The 24331-nt window shown below is 44.3% G+C and overlaps 2 long non-coding RNA genes across 3 annotated transcripts; one reads left to right on the forward strand and one right to left on the reverse strand.

Annotated features, from left to right (window-relative positions):
• Positions 1-454: 454 nt before the first annotated feature.
• LOC121140959 lies at positions 455-14278 on the reverse strand. 2 transcript variants are annotated; one of them, XR_005877918.1, is made up of 3 exons: positions 13801-14278; positions 2861-3083; positions 455-1706 (listed from the first exon to the last, which is right to left on the reverse strand). It is a non-coding gene; the product is annotated as an uncharacterized LOC121140959 (long non-coding RNA). The 2 variants fall into 2 exon arrangements; XR_005877919.1 differs by having other exon boundaries at positions 2861-3026; positions 13801-14276.
• A 114-nt stretch (positions 14279-14392) lies between these two features.
• On the forward strand, positions 14393-18616 carry LOC121140727. Its single transcript, XR_005877647.1, has 2 exons — positions 14393-14433; positions 18415-18616. It is a non-coding gene; the product is annotated as an uncharacterized LOC121140727 (long non-coding RNA).
• Positions 18617-24331: the final 5715 nt, after the last annotated feature.

The following is a 24331-nucleotide window of genomic DNA, read 5'->3' on the forward strand; positions in this document are numbered from 1 at the left end:
AGAAGAGTGTTCTTGGCACATTCTTATTCTTGGTAAGATGGGTTTACAATGAGGACAATGCCTTGGGTTCACAGGTTACCTTCTCTGCCACAAACAGCTCATTGCAGAGTCCCTGTCAGTAAAGAATAGATGGTAGCAAGTTTGTACAGAATAAACAGTAGCAAGTTTGTGCAGGACAAACAGTAGCAAGTTTGTGCAGAAAGGTACACTCCGGGTTACATAATGGATGGCTTACAGAATCCTCGGTGGCTTAAAGAAAACAGTTCCAGCTTAAGTTTTCTAGAGTGGCAAATTGGCCCACCCAAAAGCCTGCCGTCTTTTCTATGAGATGAAACCTCTGCTTTTGATCTAGAAACTTCCAGGTCTAGAAGTTTGATCTAGAAACTTCCATTAAAATGTTGCCCTCCCCCCCCCACCCATGCAACCACCGCCATCATCAGACAGCCACCACGGACAGAAATGCCTCCAGACTTGCTAACAACGTGCAGCTCCAGAATGAATGTCCTGTATATAGATGGGCATATAGATGGGCAAGCCCCTCTCTCCATGCATAGCTCTGTGATCACCACGGTCAGCAGAAGATGCTGAAAGATGATCTCCACCTCACCCCTACCTCCTGAGTCCCACACGAGTCCACGTCCGGTTGGTTTAGGCATTCATATAGAAGCCAAAATGCCAGAGAGTCTAGGGAATCCCAGCCTCTCTGGTGCAGAAGCCATGCCTCCTAAGGGCAGAATATGTACTGAGCACTTCATCTCTGTGTCGTAGAAGGTTCCTTGTATTGTCACACTTTTCCTGGTAGCAGTGCAGCCTAGTCTAGGGCACAGGGACTCACCTTCAAGAGCTATCTGCTGGGGATTTGGCCATCCTCAAGATGGCCTTCCTGCGTGTTTTTCTGGTGGGGATTACATTATGACCAAAGGTAGAGTACCTATCCTTGTTATTCTTTTGTTGCTGTTTCAGAATGCATAGCTGTGAGAACAACCTCTACTTTCCTATCTCTCATTGTTGTCTATGGAATTACTCCAGTCAGAGTGAATTGCTGACGTCACCAACGACCCTCCTCCTGAAGAATCTGGGAATCCATCTATCCACTACAATTACCCCCTCTCTCTGGAGACGAAGGCCCAGCCCTCACCTCCACCTCGAGCTGTAAGTTTCCTGAAGCATGCTGCCCTTGCTGCCAAACCTTAGCAATGCCATTTCCTCTTAAAAAATATATATATATTGAATTTGAATTAAACAGAATTCCCAGTTCACAGGGTCACCTGTGGGGTCCCCTGGTAGACTATATCTTGCTTGGGAGAGATGAAGAGCAGGTAAGAAGGTGTTGCCTGTTTTAGGAATCTTCGTATAGTGGTAAATTGCCACACCAAAGACTTTTGTTTGACACAGCTGTAACTCCAAGCAAATGGCTTTTAGAAAGTGGAGATTTCAGTAGCTTGCAGGACTAGAAGAGACTGAGAGGAAGCTGTAACCTAGCCCTCTCTTCCTGTAGAGAAGAAACCTCAGGTGCCAAGATGTGAGAAAGTTACCCCAGGTCTGCAATCTGGGGCAAGCGAAGCTTTTCAGTGGTGAGGCCTTCTCTGGGTAAGCAGGAAAGACACTGACCACCAGCTCAACCATTGCTCTCCTTGGCTCCCAAGAGCCAGAGTCCAAGAGGGAATCTGCGCCAGTCCTTACGATCAGAATGATCTCAGGGCAATCTACGTGAGAAGGAGAGACGTGGGGGTAGAAAAGAAGAAATTAAGGATATGGTTTAAGCAATGTCTAGCCTTGCCTGATTCTGCGGGGCTTAGTGCTAGCACATACAAGAGGTGCACAGAGAGGAGCTGCCTGATACAGGAGGGGATTCTCGACGTTTCCTGCCTTGTGGGAGTTTAGTAGTTACTTTTAGGTGATACAAGGTGAAACTGGCTGCACCTCTGATGGGCACAATTTCTCAAAAGATCTTAGCTCTGGACTATCCACAGCAATGCTGCCAGCAGTTGTCAGAGGCGGGGTCTAGGTACACTGGATGGTAAAATGTGCCCCAGGGGATCAAGATCAGGCACTGGCCAAGTCTGCTATAGGGGCTGAGAGGAAAAAAAATCTCTGGATCTCCAGTAAAACAGCCAGGGTTCACTATCAGCAATGGAACCTTGAATAAGGCTCTTAATCTTTGGTTCCCTGATCTGAAATTTAGGAAAAGAAAACACTCTTGCAATTGTTGTGAGCAGCCATCAGGCTAATGGGTAGTACTTAGTCTAATGACTGCATTCAGTAATATTATTGCAATTATTATTGATAATTATAATACCATAATTGCAAGTAATTATAGTGATGGTAAAAATTGACAGTCATGGCATGGAGCTATCTGAAGTTACCATCCATCTCTTAGCATCCCAAAGCACCAGACAGACATTGTCCGTGTCTCGGAAACAACATTAGGAACATCCAAGAACTAGCATTATTTTTAGCACAACGTGGATGTGAGTGTGTGTCATTGACACTCCCATCTCACCACTGGGATAATTAACCAGATGCAATTACACTGCACTTGGCAAATTGCAGCCCTGCCCTCTGTGGAAGAGACATGTTTTATTTATACTTCCTCCCACGGGGCTCTTTGATCGATCACATATCGCATTTGATAGTTAAAGGTGCAATCCTGACACAGACCTCACCTAGGTTCCCCTCAGGGTGCTCTGAGCAGGAAATGACCTCCTGTCCGCACCACAGTGAGATCTGCACAGCTGAGCAATCACAGTGCCTCCGTCCCAGACCACCCGAGGAAGCCCTCTTCCCGGGAGGCAGAGTCAATGCCACACCCTGAACTGGACGCCTCGCCTCCCCTGCCTTGCCTTTTCCAATTTCAGACCTGCTGTAAGCCGACACATGTACAGGACAGGAGTTCACAGAGGGCTGCATGTTAAAAGCAGAGGCTCCAGTCATTCTACCTCAGGGAATCCGGGATGCTGAGGATGCTGAGCGAACGCCGTCTGTGCATCACTCTTCAGAGCAAGAGGTGGGAGGAAACGGTCATCCTGGCAACGCAGAGTGGGCGTGGTAAGCGCAGTCAATGAGACAGTGAATAGAAACGCCTTAAAGACAGAAGCAAAGCTTCCCAGTTCAGATGGATTTCCCCCCCAACATGATCATTTTTTTTTTTGTCGTTTGTTCAATTGTTTTGTTTGTTTATATGCATTGGCATTTTGCCTGCATGAGGGTGTCAGGTACCTGGGACTGCAGTTAGACAGCTGTCAGGTGCCATGTGGGTGCTGGGAATTGAACCCAGGTCCTCTGAAAGAACTGCCAGTGCTCTTAACTGCTGAGCCATCTCTCCAGCCCCCATTGCTTGATGGTTTTAAAGACAGGGTCTTAATATATATCCCGAGCCTCCTCACTGACTCTCACACTCAGGGGGTCTGGATCGGTTCCATGCTGGCCTCCCAGCTGTCGGTCTGGGGTCCAAGAGCTCTCCCCTGTTCAGATCAGCTGTCTCTGCTGGTTTTGCCAGCCCATTCTTTGCCAATTTGCTCTTCGCTCCTCTTTCTCTGTCGTTGGGTTCCTCGGGTTCTGTTTAGTATTTAACTGTGGGTGTTTGCCTCTGCTTCCATCAGTCACTGGATGAAGGCTCCAGGATGGTTATAGACATCAAGTTCACTATCAGGAATAGGCATTCGAAGTGGTCTCTACACTATTGTTTAGCTTGCCAATTGGTGTCATCCGTTTAGATCACTAGAGGTCACAATAGTGCCTGATCTGTCTTCTAACCTATGATTCCCTGGGCTACCTATGGGGTCCTGAGCAGTGGATCAGTGTTTATCCCTCGAATACTAACAGACATCGTGTGTCCATAACACAAAGAAGGTTGCTCTCTCTGCCTGGACTCTTAGGAAAGTGCCTGTACCCTATCCTGAATGAAATGATAGACTCTAGATATCCCCTATGCGGAAGGAATTAGCAATAGGGTGGGAGGATGGGGGGATGGTGTGGGGGGGGTGTGGGAGGAGGGGAGGGAGAGGGAACTGGGATTGACATGTAAAACAAGCTATTTAAAATTAAAATAAAAAATAAATAATAAAAAGAATGAAAACAGATCTTTCTAAAACAGCTAACATTTGAAATTCCACTGCTAAAAAAAAAAAAAAATAATAATATGTATCCCGAGCTGTCCTGGAACATACAAAACAGTCTGGCCTTACTTCAAACTTAGGATTCTTCTGCCTCGGTCTCTGGAGTGCTGTGGTTATAGGAGTGTACTGCCATGTTTGCCTTCTATTTGTGCGTGTGTGTGTGTGTGTGTGTGTGTGTGTGTGCGCGTGTGCGTGTATGTGTGTGTGTGTTCTGGTTTTCACAGAACATGTGTGTGTGTGTGGAGGCCACAATACAACCTCAGGCAGGGTTTCTCACTGATGTGGGTAACGAGGCTGTCTGGCCAGTGAAACCCAGATTATAAATGCGCACTACCACACCTGGCTTCTTGGACTTAGGCTCTGGGTGGAACCCAGGCCCTGCACACGAGTCTGGAGTTTTTTCAGTTGCATCCTTTCTATAGCAGCCTCTGGCTGCCTCCTGTCCCTGGCCCTGAGCGCCACAGGCAGCTTGGCCTCCAGACACTGTTGGTGTTAGCCACCCACGGCCTGCCAGCTCGGTCATTCAGGCAGCCCCCATGACCTTGCTTTCCACCACGAAGGCTTCTTCTGCATGTCCCCGTGTTTGCTCCCTCTCCCCATGGGTTGCGGGCTTGCCCTGGACCCCCTCCTCAGTCCGCTGCCATGCCGGGTCAGCCGCCTAGACACCCACTCAGGTTTTACTGCTGGTGGCCACCGCCGTGCACTCTCAGCATCCAGCTACACAAGAATAGCTGCGGCTGCCCTCCGCCAGGTCACGCGTCACCCGTGCTCTGTCCAGCCCTGCAGTGCAGCGACAGCCAGCCCCGCACTTCGATGTCATTATCAGGGGATCTGGTGAGACACCTGGGAATACTTAAGGGGGAAATCAGCTTTTAAGGCCTTCCCCACATTAGGAATGGGGAACAGTATTACAATGCAGGGAGTTAGGGCTCTGTATGGATCCACAATGGATGGTTTGGAAATGGGAAAGTTAAATGAAGGGATAATCCATTTAGTTGGGATTGACATAATATCGATTATAATCAATATCAGCTTGGCAATTCACATTTTATTTTTTAAAAAGTAGTTTGATATCAGTACCATAAATGAAATATTGACTGATATGACAAAATCCTTAGAAAGATCTATTAATGAAACTAAGAAAAATATTTGCACAGATAGAGGAGCTTAGAACAGAACCTACTGCACCAATGCTTTAAGAAACTGAAGAGAAGTGACCCAAAGCTATTAGAAAAACCAACCTTAATTAATCCAATCACCATTCAAGAATGACCAACAGATAACAGGCACCTCCAAGGCTATGCAGCAGTTAACTGGGAGCCAGTAAAAATAATAGATTTGAAGAGATTTAAGGAAGCATTAGTTTCATATGGTATGCATTCACCTTTTGTGAAACAGATGTTAAATTCATGGGCAATTTGAAACAGAATTACTCCACAAGACTGGAAAGATTTAGCTACGGCAATATTAGAAGCTGGCCCTCAGTTACAATGGAGAACATGGTGGAGAGAGGAAGCTAGGGTCATAGAAGAATGAGTTAGGGCTAGAGGTATGGAAATTTCCCAAGATCAACTCCTTGGTAAAGACCAGTACGGTGATGTGCAAAGACAGTTGAGATTTGGTGACCACATCTTGGCCCTATGCCATACAGCAGCTTTGAATGCTTGGAACAGGGTTGAAGAATCAGGACAGAGGACTGTGTCACACACTAAAATTATACAAGGCCTAAAAGAAACCTTCACTGATTCTTTACAAAGATAAACTTCAGCTGTAAATTTAATGATATCAGAGCCAAAAGTCAGACAAAAATTAACTGAATCTTTGGCTTTGGAAGAGCCTAATTCAGAATACAAAAGGGTGATTAGGACTTTGAAGGGCAAGATCTACACAAAGGAATGAATGGATTAGAAATACAGCTGATATTGGGTCTCATACTTATGATGATAGTTGGATAGGAGAAGTGGTTTCTAAAAATTTTGAGAAAAATCAAGCGGTTAGATGTTTTAATTGTGGTAAACCAGGTCTTCTGAAAAGGGATTGTAAGCAAGGAATTTCTAGAAACAAAGGGCTTTTTTTCTAGAGATAATCCAAACAGACGGCCCTAGTATTCTGGAGTCTGCAGATGGTGTAGAAAAGGCTAGCATTGGACTAATGAATACAATCAACAAGGAACAAACAAAGTATCCTTGACACCAGGAAACATTTTAGGGGGCCTCCCACAGGCCACAAAGTCAAATTTGGTTCAATCATTCCCTGTCAGCATTGGAGAACCCCATCCACAGAGCAATTAAAAGACTTAATGCCTGTTTTTAAAAACCGTACTTCTCTGGATGACAGAAAAGCTTCAGTAGATAAAACAAAAGTTTTCAGCAGAGACCATAAAATAAGTATTTTGGCAAACTTCTATAAATGATCAAAGACCAAAGCTAAAAATTCAAATAAATAGTATCATGTTTTAACATTTACCAGACACAGGTGTGGATGCAACAATAATTACATAAAAATCTTGCTATCCAGATTGGCTTCTTCAGGAGCTAGATATTCAGCCTATAGGAATTGGAACTTTATCTCAGGTAAAACAAAGTACAAGGTGGGTTGGGTGTGTAGGTCCAGAAAGATAGGTAAGGGAATTAAATTCACAAGTTGTCAGGGACCTCCAGCCATCAACCAGGTACAGCTGCCTCAGGTACTCATAAGACGTGACTCAACCCTCACAGAAAGTACGTGACTCGGGACCACCCTGCTACCTGCCAAATTCCAGAAACAGACCTTCAACTTATCTAGGGCATGGGCTTAATAGAATGTGGAATGGTAAAGATAAATTAAGAGTCTACAGTTAGGTTACCAGAGGACACAGGATGACCTACCCATCCCACTGACCTTCTGCTCAGCCAGGTTCATTGCAGCTATAGCACACCCCCATTCCTTTCCCCCTCCCTTCCCCTATATAAATCCCTTTGGGATGAATAAAGTTGTCACCTTGATCAGACTCTTGTCTTGGCATCCGTCCTTGTGTCCCCTGCCCCCCATCTTTTTCCTAGGTGTCCAACAGACCCACGTTGAGTGTCCTGCAGGATAGGACAACATGTGGCTAACATAGCAATGAATTTATGGGGATGTGATTTGTTACAGGAATGGAAAACCCAGATTAATATTACTCCAATCTTGGAAACAAACCATAAACTAATGTATGTTTCTAGAAAATATTAAAATGTATTATCAAAAATAATCACTGACTATAGGTTATACATAATCAGAGTGCAATAGCTGCTAATATTTCAAAGGTAGCAACAGCCCTACCTTTAAAATGGTTAACTGAGAAACCTGTCTGGGTGGAACAATGGTCTTTGACATCAGAAAAATTACAGGTATTAGAACAGTTTGTGCAAGAGCAGATAAAGGCTCAACATATTGAAGAATCAACCAATCCTTGGAATTCTCCTATATTTGTCACTAAAAAGAAATCTGCAAAATGGAGAGTGTTAACAGATTTGAAAGCCATAAATAAGGTGATTTAGTCAATATGTTCTTTACAACCTGGAATTCCCTTGCCTTCTGTTACCTAAAAGATGGTCTAATACAATGATTGATTTAGAAGACTGCTTTTTTACTATACTTTTCCAAGAACAGGATAGAGACAAAATTTCCCTTCACACTGCCTACTTATAATAATTCCGAGCCTGTTAAAAGGTATCAGTGGAAAGTGCTTCTAAAAAGGATGTTCAACAGCCTCACCTTGTGTCAATATTTTGTACAATACTCATTGGATCATTGGAAGTAATTTGTAAACAGTTTCCTCAATCTATAATTTACCATTATACGTATGATATCTTACTAGCTAATTCATACTCAGACACCTTAACAAAAAAAAATGTCTGAAGAGGTAAAGAAAATTTTTGCCTTGCTGGGGATTGCAAATTGTTCCTAAAAAAATACAAAGAGGAAATTCTATTAATTACCTAGGGCACAAGATAGGTTTACAGAAAATTCAACCATAGAAAGTATAAACCAGGAGAGATCAAATACAAACTATTAATGATTTTCAAAATTTGCTGGGAGATATTAGTGGGCTAGAGTCCATAATTGGATTGACAGCTCAAGAACTAAGCAATTTATTTCAAACCTTATAAGCTGATAGTCCAAGAAAATTATCAGCTGGGGTTGAGTGAGAATTGGCTTTGGTAGAAGAGAAATTATAGGATGCACATATGAATCACTTATATCCAAAGCTTAATTGTCTCCTGGTCACACAACCTTCTGTGCATTCTCCTACAGGAATTTTTATGCAGAGAGAGGATAATATCTTAGAATGAATATTTTAGCACACAAACAGAGTTAGAAATTAAAGACCTATGTAGAAAAGTTTTCTGAACTGATTGAAAGTTTGTTATATCCCAGGAATAGACCCCAAAGAAAATGAGATACCTTTAACTAAGTTGAAATTTCCTCATTTTGGGCAGAAAATAAACATTGGCAAAGAGTGTGCAGTAATTTCTTGGGAGAAATTAGCAACAAATGTCCCAAAAGCATGAGACTTCAGTTTATAAAAAGAACTAACTGAATTCTTCCTCACATTGTAGAAACCCTACATTCCACACTGATGCAAATAAATCAGAAAAGGCAGGTTATAAGTCAGGAAATTTAAGTAAAGTGGATCGAAGCCCTTATGATTCTATTCAAGAGTCAGAATTATATGCTATTCTCAAGATATTATAAGATTTTTCCAGAGCCTCTTAATATAGTTACTGTACTGGTTGGTTTTGTACGTCAACTTGATACAAGTTAGAGTCATCAGAGAAGAAGGAGCCTCGCTGAGGAAATGCCTTGATGAGAACCAGTTGTAAGGTGTTTTCTTATTTAGTGATCATTGACGGATATCAGAACCCATACGGGTCAATCAGGCCCTCTAGTACAAGGTGTTGTAATTTGAGAAAAGTGGTGCATGTGACAGGGTTTGAGCAGAGGGTTTTTTTTTTAATTAGGGGAAAGGAAAGGGGGAGATTGGCCTCTAGAGACAGCAGCATCAGGAGAGAGGAAAAAGGAAAGAGGGGGAGAGAGAGGGGACAGAGGGGAAGAGAGGGAGAAAGAGGAACAGAGAGACAGACAGAGAGAGAGAGAGAGAGAGAGAGAGAGAGAGAGAGGATGATGGGAGGTGGGCAGGCCTTTTTCAAAGGGAACATAGTGAATGTGCACAGGAGGTGGTGCTCTTAGTGGCTGCAGATGAGGGTGTGTCCTGTCAGAATCCCAAGGACAGGCCAGGACAGATGCCTGAATACTAAGTCAAGTTAAGTATGAAGTTGATCAGCTATTGATAAGGAAATGTGTTAGAAACCTCAGAAATTCATAAGAAACACCATGTTAACAATAAAGGTTTGAAGAAAAAAAATTATCACTTGGCAATAAGCCAAAGGAATAATAAGGAAATGCCCTACTCGTTCTTTGTATAAACAAACCCTATTACCTGCAGGGAGTAACCCAAAAGGTACTCAAAGAAATGAATCTGGCAAATGGATGGGTTTTATTTTGTGGGCTTTGGAAAATTAAAGTATGTGCACCATACCATAGATACCTATTCAGGATCTCAATGGGCAAATTCTTTGAGTTCTGAAAAGGCTGATTCCGTAATTACACATTTATTAGAAGTTATGGCCATTGTGGGAATGCCTGCACAAATTAAGACTGACAATGCTCCAGCTCTAGAAAATGAAACAATTTCTTTTTGCACCTTACAACAGGTAGTTATAGAAAGATCTAATTGCACTTTAAAAGATATGGTTATCTTTTAAACCCCCAAAAGATGAATTACACAATGCTTTACTAACTTTAAACGTTTAGATGCTAATGAGAAAGGAATGGCAGCTGTAGATAGACAGCAGTGGAGAAAACACTGCTGAAAATAAATAATCCTGTATACTTTAGGGATGTGTTGACCTCAGAATGGAAACCAGGATATGTGTTACATAAGGGAAGAAGTTTTGCTTTTGCTTCGACAGCAGAAGAAAAGCTATGGAGACCACCAAGACTGATAACGATTAGATTCAAACAGGAAAGACCTCTTGGTTAGGAGAGGTGATAGCTCCTCAGACAGCATGGCCATTCAATCTGAACTAACAAATGCCTTTTATTTGATCAGATATAACCTGCTAAGAAGGGAAACTCCCCAAAGTTCGGGTTGGGGCAGGGTTCCATTTTTGTCTTTCCAGGAGAATGAAGGCATCCAGCTAAGGAATCTGAAGACCACTGGACAAATGAGACATTTAAAGAAGAAGGACAAACCATCCAGAGAAAATTTCCCAAGGAAAAGAGTAATTGGCCTAATGGTATAAAATACTCCTAACAGGATAAAATTTCATAAATCTTCACAAATATTGGTTACTTCTGTTTTCTACACACATATGATACAAATGGTCTTTCTTTTTGTAGTTCCAATTAAATTAAAATGCTTTGGAGTTGGAGCATGACTTTCTCCTTCTCTAAATTCAAGTATGCTTGTTAAATGAAATCCAAACTCCCTGCCTCATGGCAGAAGAACTGCCTTGTATGGGACAGAAGAAAGACCAAAATTAAGGGACTATTATATTGCCACTAATCTCATGATCCTTTGATTTCATTTTGGCTCCTTAAAGCTTTCTTAAGTATAAATATCTCAAACTTTATAAGATTAGCCTGTATATATTTAAACTTCCCATCATGATATTTATGGTCATATAGATCACTGAATAGTTCTAGATATAGGCTTCATCTAGATTCCAGTAGATGATTTCAGACTTAAGTCTGAAACAGGTAACTAGGAATTAAGTTTGTGTACCCTGGATGTACTTAACAAACTGTGATCCTTTACCCTCTCTGAGATCTGCTGCATATGACATTTAAATTTTTAGTTTTTTTGTAGTGAACTATGACCATTACAAACAGTAACCTTTGAAATCTCCAAAAGCATCATGGGGTCCCACAATGACAATTACATCGGTATTGTGATAATGCCTCTAAACTGACAAACACCACCCAAAGATCATCTTTGGATTACAAACTGCTCAGGGCAATTTCAAGGTGGTTAGTTAAGATGGTTCAGGCTCATAGACTACTCTATCCAGGGCTTCAAAAAATTCTGCACTTACCGGGCATTGGTGGAACACGCCTTTAATCTCAGCACTTTGGAGGCAGAGGCAGGCGGATCTTTGTGAGTTCGAGGCCAGCCTGGTCTACAAAGTGAGTTCCAGGACAGCCTCCAAAACAATACAGAGAAACCCTGTCTCGAAAAACCAAAAAAAAAAAATTGCACTTTTCTGTCACACCAAGTTTGGACAACAGCTAGCTCTCCCAGGACTTGGCCATCATCTCAATTTTCTCAGTGTCCCCTCCTAAGGATGCCATCACCCCCAGACAACAGATAACATGATGCCCAAAATTCCAGAAAGATGGGGTGGGTGGTTTTTGCTCATTCAGTGGATTCTGGATGATTGTCATTGTTACAGGGGCTGGTCTTAAGTTGTTACTTGTTATGGTCAAGAAAAAACTAAACAAAGGACATTTAGAATGATAGGAAAAACGGTAGATCACTGAATCTACTTTTAAACTGAAAAACAACTAGTCTTAAGTATTTTATATTGATATGGATTTTTGATAGTAATAACAGACTTAAGGTTATTTTTATTATACTGTATGTATTTTTCTACTCTTGTTCAGGTATTTTTGTATATTGATACAAATTTAATGTTGTTTTTATTATACTGTATATATGCTGATATTCGTATTTAAGGTATTGTACCTATGCAGCTCATTTGAAAATTTAATGTAAAGTTCTAGTTCTTGAAACTTGTTTAGGATAATAAAGAAATACAGGTTATAGTTAGTCATCTATAGCAATCAAACTTATGTTAGGTATATTTTCAAGGTCAAACAGATAGATATATCTTAAGTAGATAGATGATGTTCAAACACTTCCATTTACATTTGGAAAATTCAGAGAAAATACTCTGTTATCTATCCTGCAGAACTAGGCATTTAAAATGTTTTAATAACATAAAGCTTTTGTGACAATGAGACATGTCTGCTCCCGGCAGCACCAATTCACTTGATAAAAGAATGGTGGGCATCAAAGAACCTCCATATGGAATTTGCTTTCAGTGTGGCAAAGCTATCCATTTGGACAAGAAACTGCCCTTTCCTTGACTGCTGACAGTATGCTGTCCAAATCGGACAGGCAGGACACAAACAAAGTTGACTGCCAAATTTTGCCAGGACAAGGTAGGGCTGTCCTTCAAAATAGTCTGTCGGATATTCTAGGTTAGCAATCTGAAGATGGATGCTCCCTCACTGCAGAAGAACCTTGGATGATTGTTTACTAAGGTAATATATTCTTCTCAGATCTCTGATGAGGTCGAAGATTAGATAGTTATAGTCTTTCTTGTTACAAAATTCAAAAAAGAAACTCACAAGAAAAGATATAAGGTGTACAAGGTTAAGAGATATAAAAGTTTAAATTGCTTATCTAAGAAAATGTTTTGAGGTCTAAAAAGATAGTTTCGGGTTGGTAACACAAGTCAGGATAGAAAGTGAAATAGTTACAAAACTTTGAACTCACCAAGATAGGATAGATAACGGAGTATTTTCTCTGAATTTTCCAAATGTAAATGGACTGTACACTGTGAATGCAATTCTTATTCAATAAATTGTTCTTACTGTATATAGTTTTACTGTGTTAGAGTAGCCTCTCCTTTTTATTTAAACAAAAAAAAAGAGGAAATGTTGTGGAATACTTTGATCACACTCTGACACTCCCAAGACTAACAGCAAAGTTAGCCTTGAAGGTTAGAGCTAGCTACTAGCTGTCTAAAATTAGCCATAGAGGTTTTGGAGGACTCAGGACACAGGAAGTAGTAGGGAAACGGCTTAGAAAGATGCTGGCCCCTTTTGGATGGAGGAAGGAGAGAGAGAGCGGAAGTGATTGGATGCTTCTCTCCACTTCTCTAAACAATCAGGGTTTTACCCCATATCTGACTCCTGAGCTTTCATTGATAAAAGAATAGTTGAGCACTTCAATAAACATCTTGACCAGATTTTTAATCCTATTCTGCATGCATATTTATCTCTTTTTAGAGCAAGTGGGGGACAGAAGGAGGCAGGAAGGGAGGAAGGAGGCAGGGAAGAGAGAGACGGAGACAGACAGACAGAGAGAAAGGCGATGAGGTGCCTAGCCTCCTCCTTCATAAACAACCCAGATAACATCTGTCACCGTGGTGTGGTAAGTTGCCCTTTACCCACACACTGTCACAAACTAGTGTCTGCCCCATCCCATGCTCCCCTGGCCCCCACAGTCTGAGTGGCTCCCTTGGTGACACCACAGATAAACATCCTTGCTATTCCTATACAAAATGACATTTAAAACAAACAAGGGGGAATACTTACTCTGGGACATATTTTGATCATTCAGCTTCATCTTTATGTGCTAGCGGCTAACGTCTATTTAAAATTAGCCTCGGTTGTTAATTTTTAAACTCCCAAAGTTGGCTATGAGCACCTTACACACTGTAGACACTGTGTGAGGCCCAAGGGGTGAGGCTATGAGGTGATTCCTGTCCTAAGGGAGGGCTAGGGGAGATAAGTAAGCATCAGGCGAGAAATCTACCAATAGACGCGGGACGCTAAGGATCTGGAGAAAGGGGAATGATCTGGGCCTTACCACGGAGAGTGGGAGCTGAGCTTCTGGCGGTTGTTAGCTGATTAAAGAGGCAGGGCGCCGGGAGCGAGGGCAATCCGTGCAGAAGGAGCAGCTTGTGCAGGGGCGCCGAGGTTCAGAACGTGACCTGCCGCAGCTGTAATCAGGGAAAAAAGTGGGCAGCCCTGCCAGGCAAGACTGGAGGCGCAGAGGACGTCGTAGCTGTGGCACGACACGGGGTCATTTTACCAGTGGCTTCCTGAGACACCCCCACACGCTAGAATGCAATGTCATCAATACAGCCCACCTCACAATGCTGGCTGGTACAGAAACGATGCCACCTTCAGCTCCAGGGATGGGTCCCAGTAGATGAAAGTCAGTGCTTTCAGACCCCAGGTTTAAACATTACATAAGAGCAATTGCTCATAAGCCAAGGAAGGAATGTGGTCTACTCTGGACCTTAAAGTGATGGGTGATCCACGGCATGAGAGAAAAGCCTTCTCGTTTCCTGTTGGGGAAGTCTTATGTCAATAAAGCACTGCTGGCCAATAGGAATCTAGATAGGTGGGACTAGGAGTCCAGGAGAACTCTGGGAAGGAGAAACACAGGAGAGTCGAGATGTAACGCCATGGGGTAGGAAGCCCGGAAACCTCTCCGGTAAGAGACATACTTAGATTAACAATCATGGGGTAATTACTTAAGTCAGAGCTAGCCAGTAAGAAACAAGCAAGGCCAACAGCTTCATAACTAATATAGCCTCCTGTGTGTTTATTTGGGACTGATGTGGCTCTAGAACCAGGCTGGCGGGAAGGCTTCTCTCAAAGAAAAAGCTTCTCTTTACAGTCCCTCTAGGGCTATGCTGGGAAGCCCACTAACTGAGTTACTGCTATTAGCCATGGGGCTAAGTCAACTGGGTGAACAGCAAAGAGGAGGAGTAGAAGAAGCTTGGCCCTTGGTGACACTATACTGTTGTCACTAGATTAAGCAACCCTGAAGCCAGAGTTACCTCTGCACCTCTTATACTGGGGGACAGCAAATTTCCCTGTACCTGCTTCCAACAGCAACACACTGGGTACGTACGGCTCAGCGCGTGGGTAAGGGTTCTCGTTGCCTCATCTTGAGCGGACAATGTTCTGGATTTTGGGAGGAGGCTGGATAGCTGTTGGCTTTCCAGCTGACCTGTGCAGATCTTGTCCACTGGACCCGGGATCTGAGGACCTGGAGGAACCAGAGGACTACAGTCTAACGCTGCTGGCAACCCGACATCACTTTCAGTGTACTTTTCGTCACGAACGAAACACGGAAGGCAATGGCCCAAGGGAAGGTTGTCTGAGTTCAGAAAAGCATGCTCAGAAAAACACGTAAATAAACGTCAGTGAGCTCATGCTGAATATCAACGGCAGCCCTCTCCCAGAGCTTTCTCAGGACAGACATTTAAACACAGTTGCCTGACAGGGTCTGTGGGTTAGATCCAACTCAGGAAAGAAAGGCGGAAGGCCATGTTCAGACTCAGGGCACACTGGCTAGATCCGGTTCTATAGCTGTGCTCGGACACACAACAAGAATAAACATGTTTTATAAGTTGAATACAAATGTTTGTCGCCGGGAGGCTTAGCACATCCAAGACCAATCCAGGGCAGGAATGCACCTGAGGTAAAAGGCACGAATGCCTCTTTTCCTTGGAAATTCTCACAGTTGCACAAGGCATTGCTCACCAGGCGTCATTCTTTTGACCATGTTCTGACAGACAACTTGTTGACCAGGATCTGGATATGCCTCACCCCACCCAAATAGTACAAAACTACAAAGTGAGAAATACAGGAAAATAAATGTGCTATATAAATTTCAAATGTCATGTACAACACACACAGACACACACACACACACACACACACACACATACACACACACGACTCCATGGAATTATTTCTCTGAGGAGTGAGACTGTCACAGGGCTTCTCAGGTCTGCCTTGCTTGGCGTGGTCTGGTCCCTTCTGCTGGTCACCGCCACTTGGGTTTCCTGCAGAGGGTATTCTTTGCCTCTATAATTAGACATCAAAGGCAATAACTGTTTTCCATGTAAATTAATTCTACCCATCACAAAAGAAGGCACATTTACTTTTAAAAATGCATAAGGACCAAAATAAAGCTAACCAGAAGCCTCTCTAACACTGTCTGTTAACCAAGGAGAAATATTTCAGGTCTTCGTGTACTGCATCCGGACAACTGAAGATGTATCGTTGGTCACAGAATAGAATAAAATATCTTGAGACCATGAATTTATCCAATTTGTATTTTAAACCCTCGCTTTATAAAACAGTTGCTCTTCTTCATTTTAAAGTTCCATTATATAAAATAGACATGCTGGCAAATTTTGAAACCCTCAGGAGACATCATTTAGCATCTTCGGAAAACATAATATTTAATTATCATAGCATGAGGTTCTCTTAATGGCACATTTCAACATTGCTATTGAGAGTTGATTTCTGAGAGGCAAATTAAGTGGTATTTCTACTGGCACGCCTTATTTAAGTACAAGCTACGTGCATAATTATGCCTGGTACCATTGCCACTTGAAAATAAAACACATGACAATGCACCGATACCCATGGACATTTCCCCTCTCAGTACGTACCATCAACAGAAAGTACCACAAGTACCACTGCACGGCGACGTGCCTCCAGAGCCTTTGGAGCCCTGACTGCTAGCTAACGTCGACTGTGGATCTGACCTGCAGTTGGCCTTCCTGTTACCATAGCCATTTCAGATAAGGTGTCCTACAGGAAGGAAGATAACGTCGTTTAACTCTTACTATCTCTAAGTGTGACACGTGCCTTTTTCTTCAGTTTCTACTTAGTTGCGCACTTCCTTTTGCCTCTGATATCTACAAGTGTATAAAAGTATCACTAGCAAGCATCGTAAACAAGATAGGAGAGGTAGTGCCTTCCCAGTGAGTCCCACCTTCATAATGCGTGAGCAAACATGAGGAAGGGGAGCCAGGCATTAGGGCTGGACATAAACATCTGGATATGCTCCTAAGTGAGCACAGGGCTGGGCTGCCCTTCTCTGTCTCCTTTAAAGTTGGGTTGGCATCTCTCTCTTATGCAATTGCTTGTGAGCCCAGCCTTTAATGGCTGAGCCACCTCCAGCCCAGCGCAGAACTCTGTGACCAACAGTCATCGTATGAAGGGTAACGCTTGCAGTGTTCATACTTTCTTTCTTTGTCCCTGTCAACCTCTGCCCTCTGGTGACCATAATTACCAGAGAACTCCTTCCCTTCACTCCTGAAAGAATGCCCCCTTTTTAGGCAAAGCCGTTGCCTATTCTGTTTGGTTAGAAGAGAACTGAAGCAAAAGGAGAGCCGAGATCCCCGCAAACGGCGCTTGTCTCCTCTTTTCCGTATGGTTAACCAAAGGCTCAATGAACATGTTGGGGAGAAAAAGAAAAGATTAAAAAACATCTAAAACAAAGGTCATTTTCATTACAGGCTTGTAGTCCCTGCTTCAGTTCTGAAGCCGTGCCGGGATACTTGGATGAACACAGAAGTGCCTACCAGCCGTGAGGGAGGGGTTGGACTTGGGGGCAGGGTCTTCGTGCTGCTTGAAGACCCACTAATAGCAAGCATGTTCTGTAGTATCCAGATGGCCAACTTAGATAAGGCCATGCTCACACCTGGGTTTTGACACTGGTGTCGAAGGCCACTTAGCGAAGAGCCAAGATGGGGGTACCGCCAAAGCACACACTGCACCTGTGCCTCGGGAGCTCACGCAAAGCTGACGTGATCAGCACCACGTCTGGGTGTAGTTCTGGAAAACCCACGTAAACTTTCACATTCATTCGCTTACCTCAGATTCACTGGGTTCACAGCATGGTGCAATCCTAGCCTGTAAATGACGGGGTTTTCATTTGTTTTGCTTTGCTTTTTGCTTTATAGCTACGTAAGAACTGCAGACGTGAGCTATTCAGACCCATTTTTGGTGCAATTTAAGTTTAATCTTGAAGTAAACATTGTCCAGGTGGTTACGGTGATGGTGTGGTTCCAGGGCGATCTTTCCTCTAGGAGCCCTCTTGAACCCACTAGGTTCAAAGCGGTTCTGTCCCTTTAAACAGCTACACGGGCAAGTCACAGGCACTTTCTGTACCCACAGGTTACCCAAAGCAGAGAGCTAGCTCACACCCCTCTCACATTCCCACTCGGTGCTTCTGACAGACAGAGCACGCCAGAGAAAGAGAGGACGCTGTGAAAGCCAATAATAATAATAATAATTAAAAAATGAAACAAACGCATCGAGGCTGTTTTGAAAGGCAGGGCCACAAGCTTGCTTTGCCTTTTCTTTGTGGTGACCACCGTGGGAGGGGAAGGCCGCACTCACCATCTCCATTCTTTGTTACCTTGTGAAGAGGAGTAAGAGACGGATGTACCATTTTGAGTTGGAGCACTCTGCGCGCTGAAATCATCAGCCAAAAGAGGGTCAAAGCAGAGTGTTTTATAACACTAAAGACCTTCCCTCTGCTTTCAGCTCCTTTCTCCTTTTGTTTGTTCTGTTGGCCACTGCTAAGTGCTTTGATTAATTTCGCTGCTAATGTAAGAACACTGGCTTATGCTTCCTCATAGAACTCAATTCCGTTTATGCCTAGACATGTTCTGGGAGAACCAGCGAGGCCTCGGCAGATGCTGACCCCACCGCAGACCCTACCAGGACCAGCAAGAAACACACTGCCAACAAGAGCCTTTCCCATGGATGCCCGCAACTGTTGGCCCGTGGTGCCGATGACGGCGGAAAGTGAAATTAATGGCAGGAAAGACTAGGATGCTGGTGGCAGGGGCGGTGAAGGCTGATGAGAACAATGGCGATGATGATGGCGATGATGATGATGACATGAACTGGATTCTTTCACAAGTTCCTAACTGTCTGCAGATTGCATCGTGCACCAGGAGGAGAGTCCAGGCAATTGCGCTTTGTCCTAAGAATAGGTGGGATGGGGCTGGGGAGATGCTCAGTGGTTAAGAGCTCTGGCTGCATTTCCGGAGGACTCAGGTCCGTTCCCAGCACTCACGTGACAGCTCGCAACTGCCTGCAACTCCAGTTTTGGGGGGCTGGACAGCCTCACACAGACATACAAGCAGGCAAAGCGCCAATGCAAACAAAATAAATAAATAAATAAATGATTAAAAAATTAGGTGGTATGAAAGGCAGCGATTGCTCTGGTTTAAAACAAAGTTCTTAGTCTTTTTGTTCTCTGGCTGTGTTGGTTGCTTTTTTACCTTGCTGTGACCAAAATCAGAGAACCCTGTACTTTGGTTCACAATCTCAGAGAGCTCAGACCACAGTCAGCTGATGCCATCGCTCTTGGCCTGAAGCAAAGCCGAATGTCACAGTGGTGGGGCTATGCAGACCAGGAAGCTGCTTACCTCATGGTGGATTGGAAGCCTGGCGATGAGAAGGGGTGGGGACCAGGAGCATCTCCTAAGGTGTGCCTGAGTGACCTACTTCTTCTAACTAGGCCAGCGTTTCCACTGTCTCCAACTTAGTGCCGCTAGCTGGGGGCTAAATGTTTAACAGAAAGCCAGAATATTTAGCTTGAAAATACAATTTTATCCACAGAGCCTACTCCATCCTCCAATGTGCAACTGACCCATTCATTCATTCATTCATTCATTCATTGTTTACAGAAAAGTCCCGTAGCTGGGCAGTGGGTAGCCAGTGCTAGAGTTAACCCTGGCTCAGGCTTCCTGGACTCTGCAACATGGATGCTTAAATAGAATGTCTCCCGGCCTGACCCTACTCTTTTACATGCTTGATGGGGGAAGTCCTGTGTATATGTCAGTAAAGCACTGTTGTCCAATAGGGAACCAAAATAGGTAGGACTAGAAGTCCAAGAGGACTCTGGGAAGGAGAAACACAGAGTCAAGATGTAATGCCATGGGCTAGGAAGCCCTGAAACCTGTCCGGTAAGAGAAATACTTAGATTAACAACTATGGGGTAAATACTTAAGTCAGAGCTAGCCAGTAAGAAACAAGCAAGGCCAACAGCTTCATAATGAATATAGCCTCCTGTGTGTTTATTTGGGACTGATGCGGCTCTAGAACCAGGCTGGCGGGAAGGCTTTCCCTTTACATATGCTCATTGTTATGAGGCGGTGATGGCAGTGGCAGCAGCAGTGGCAGCAGCAGTAGCAGCAGCAAAGTAGGTGTACTTACCAACAAGCTGAAAGGTAAGCAGGCAAAAAGCCACACTGCTTTTTCCCTCGGACCTTTTTACATTTGGCCTGCCTTCAGAAGATACTGATTAGGCTTGGGGGTGTCCTCTCCCTTTAGCTTATCCAAAAACCAACCAACCAAACAAAAAACTCTCACAGATCTACTCAGAGGCATGACTCTTAGTTGATCCCAGAGCCAACAGTCAGGTTGAAAGGAAACTCCAGTTTCCCATACTACAAAAGGCAGTATGCATGTCCAGAAATGACAGTCTTGGGCCAGCTCAAGCTGGACTGTGGAAGGTTTGCTGAAAGCCTACAGCCAACATTTCTCAGAAGCTGTGAAATGGGTCTCTGTGTGCTTTATCTCCCTTCCTCTGGCTTCCTATCAGCTGTAGCTACGGTGCACACCAAAGCCAGCGCTACCCCCCCCGCCCATCTAGTCCCCTTCACGTGTATGCTTTTCAAAGTCCACACTAGCCTCCGGGTCCTTCTCAACTCCCCAACTCCTCTCTGGCTCTTCTGGCTCCCAGGCTGTTGAAGTTCACAGGCTGCCCTCCTCCCAGGCACCCCTTCATTCTGCATACAACAACGAGGTCCCCCAGACACCCCTTCATTCTGCATACAACAACGAGGCCTCCCAGACACCCCTTCATTCTGCATACAACAACGAGGCCTCCCAGACACCCCTTCATTCTGCATACAACAACGAGGTCTCCCAGACACCCCTTCATTCTGCATATAACAACGAGGTCTCCCAGACACCCCTTCATTCTGCATACAACGAGGTCTCCCAGACACCCCTTCATTCTGCATACAACAACGAGGTCTCCCAGACACCCCTTCATTCTGCATACAACAACGAGGCCTCCCAGACACCCCTTCATTCTGCATACAACAATGAGGTCTCCCAGGCACCCCTTCATTCTGCATACAACAACAAGGTCTCCCAGGCACCCCTTCATTCTGCATACAACAACGAGGCTCTCCCCTTGCTCTCCCACTGTTCCTGCTCTCCTTCTTGCTATTCTCTGCCTTCCTCCCCGCCTCCCCCTGCCCTTCTTTCCTGAGAGGTAGGCCTGGATATGCCCATGCCCAAGCCACTTCCTTTCCTCTTGGCTCTGGACTCTTTCAGATGCCTCTGGGTGTCATCTCTATCCTACCACCAATAAAAACAACCCCCTTCACCACGGGGCAGCCATTTTGGTGGTTTCTCTACTGCGTCCTGTCTGACCACAACCGAGAGTGGCCATCACAGCAGCATTTACCTCTTCATAGCAAACGGTCACTCTGTTACTGAGTTTGTGTTTTGGCTGTCCAATGTCTCTGTGTTGGGGATTTCCTCATCATAGGGGGAAATATACCTTTACGCATTGGGGCTTAGGTGAAGGATGGGGCCATGCTACATATACTGACCCGGAAGTATAGGAAGCTTAATTATGCACGTACTCTGGGCATCATCCCTCGTCCCAACATTCTGGATTTGAAGAACACTTTTACAAAACACCCCCACTCCATCTGTGTCCGTGTTTCACAATTCACCCGAGCCGGATTTTCTTGCACTTCACTCATTCATCACGACGTAGTTTTGAAAAAGCTGGCGTGCAAAGGGCTCCTCAGCAGCTTCTGGGGAAACTGCCCCTTCCCTTCATGGGACAAAGGAGGCAGGCAATGTTTACCAAAGGTAAACAAAGCCATTAAAAAAAATCCAGGAGTAGGTCTAAAACCTGAATCACCAAGGGGCAAGGAGGTCTGAACGGTGCAGGCTCTCCCCTCCACCTTGGAATAGGCCGTGGCCCAGAGTCTCCTGCCCAGTCTTCTGGGCAGAAGTGGATTGAAGCTTCTGCCTGGCGCCGCTTCATTGAGCAAGCCTTACTGCACACTCTGAGCCGGGATGTGTTTGCGGCCGCCAATAAACACGCCTAATGACACTCTCAATAAAGCCCGCATTTTAAGCCTTGTTTTCACTCTTCTTTTCATGTTGTTTTCCTCAGCAAAAGGATCAAAGCAAAGAGGCTACTCTCTCTCCCCCCCTCCCCACTCAATCAGGCAGGAGTTCTTTGAAGTAAATGCTATCCCCTCCTCCTTTTCTCCAGTAAGGACAAACCTTCATCACCAGAGGCCAACGGTAGTTCTGCCTGATGCCCATCCCTTAGCAGGTGTGCCTGAGTCTCAGGGAGCAACATCTGCAGTCTTTGTCCTCAGATCTCCATGCCTTGTTTTTTCTCTTGATGAGAGCCGTTGGGTGAATTTTAATGTGCCCAGGATGGTTGAGAACATCTAAAGACAACAACATCCATTCATCAAAAACACAAGAAAACAAAGACACAGAGTTCAGCTGAACAGAAAAATAAATCAGGGAATTTTTTGAAAAGGCGTGTAGTTACAGCTTCAGGCTTTCTTCACTGAAAAAAAAAGTATCAAAATAACTCCAATAATGATCATCTCAGAAGCAAAATAAAGCTGAAAGCTTGTTACTATGGTTCTTGCTTCCACGGGGAATTCAAAGTGTCTTATAAAAATAATAGGATGGCAAAGTTAAAAAAAAAAAGCAGAAGTCGAGTTGAGTGTGGCTTCTGCTGGAGCCTTTCAATGTTACGGATGATATGAAGCCTGTGAGTCTCGAAGAGTGACTATTTCTCCAAGGGGCGATAAATGATAATAATCACACGAATGTATATACTCACTGACCATTGCACTGGGCTTACAGATGCTCTCTCTTACTATATGGTGTCCCTGACAAGTGTTTTCATGGTACTTTTAGCCCCATTTCGCAGAAGAAAAACTGAGGCTCAGATGCCCTAAGTCAGCAGATTGAAAACGGTATAAATCAAGTTCAGATTTGTTTGATGACTAAGTATATGCAGAACTTATCAGAGCCTATTCTTTCTCTGAGATTGTTTGTCACATTGAAAGACCCCAAGCGGGGGACTTTCACGGGAGGGAGACCCGAACCCAAGGAACACCGAGGCCACGAGCTTGGATGCAACAGCAAGAGGCTTTATTGATAATACACGGGTACCCGGGGCATCTCAGTCTCGGGAACTGAGAGCCCCGAGCTGGGGACTCAGGGGTTCTTTTATAGCAAAAAGCGCAGTACAGAAGCGAGAAGCCTAGTTACGGGACCCTGATTGGGTAATTTAAATGAGGCTGGGGCTCAGAACGAGGGCAATTAAGGTTTCTCCCATCTGGACAGAGAGGCAATTAAGGTTTCTCTCAGAACTCAATTCTCGGCCTTGGCCTTATCTGAAGAACAAAAGGTTTCTGTGCCTGCCCAATCTTTCTGGGCTGGCTATGCAGACCATAGACACCTGTGCCCCTATCTGGACAGAGATAGTAGTGACTATTCAGCTGCGAAGACCTTGAGCTGAGCTCCCTCCTGATAAAAAATGGCTGAGCTGTGGGGGAAAGGAGTTTTCCATAAGCCTCAGCTGCCTGCGCTGGGCCGGGGTCTTTCAACATCTGTCCTCACCAAGCACACTGAACCTGTGGTGATACATAATTTATGATTTATTAAAGCTTGCCTGAGGATTCAGAAAGCAAAGTCAGCCACAAGCTATAGAGGTCAGGCAGTGGTGGTACACACCCTAACTCCAGGACTGCAGGGGTCTGGCCTGTATCAGTCCTATGATGTAGGGACCATCTATTCTGGACTGATGTCTTTGGGGTTGTGTTTGGAATCAGCTGAACAGCCCCAGGTCTGACCCTGAGTGGGAGAGTATGGATCAGGGAAGTCCTAGCTACCCAATGGCATTAAGAACGAGACAGGGGCATCTTGTCATTTCAGGAGTGTTCTCAGTCCATACTGGAGACACCAATTTATTCAAGCATCCTCTTAAATGGCTTTCTAGAAGCAGGGGTGTATCCAGAAGACATCTATTGTCATGTATATAGGGCTGACTAGGAAACACTTCCTTTAACCCTAGAGATGGTCCTAGAAAGCACGGACACAAACCCTCAGACCTCCCTTAAAGCACATCTCACTAGTCTTCAGGTACGGCTCCCTGGCCCGCAGGCACATGTCATTAGCCCCCATGATGTGTGTGGGGCCTAGATCTATTGTTATGCAAGCTAGAAGGCATTCCCCACTATGGCCAGGACATCCGATGGTAACCAGCCGACCTCTGAAAGACAATAGGAGATTCGAGTTCCTGGAAGTGAGTTGAGGCCTATATTCAAATATCATTTTTGGGCCCCGACACAGGACTTAGGCTTGAGAGGTAGATGGATCTCTGTTAGTTCAAGGCCACAATTCTCCAGATATTTTCACCTTCAAAACATCCATACAGATGGGGTTTTAATCATAGACTAAGTTATTAATGTAAACCAGACAAAAGGCTCTTGAAAATTCTTCAT

Source organism: Mesocricetus auratus, unplaced genomic scaffold (genome assembly GCF_017639785.1).
Source record: "Mesocricetus auratus isolate SY011 unplaced genomic scaffold, BCM_Maur_2.0 Super-Scaffold_100006, whole genome shotgun sequence".
In the NCBI taxonomy this organism is placed as follows: Eukaryota; Metazoa; Chordata; class Mammalia; order Rodentia; family Cricetidae; genus Mesocricetus; species Mesocricetus auratus.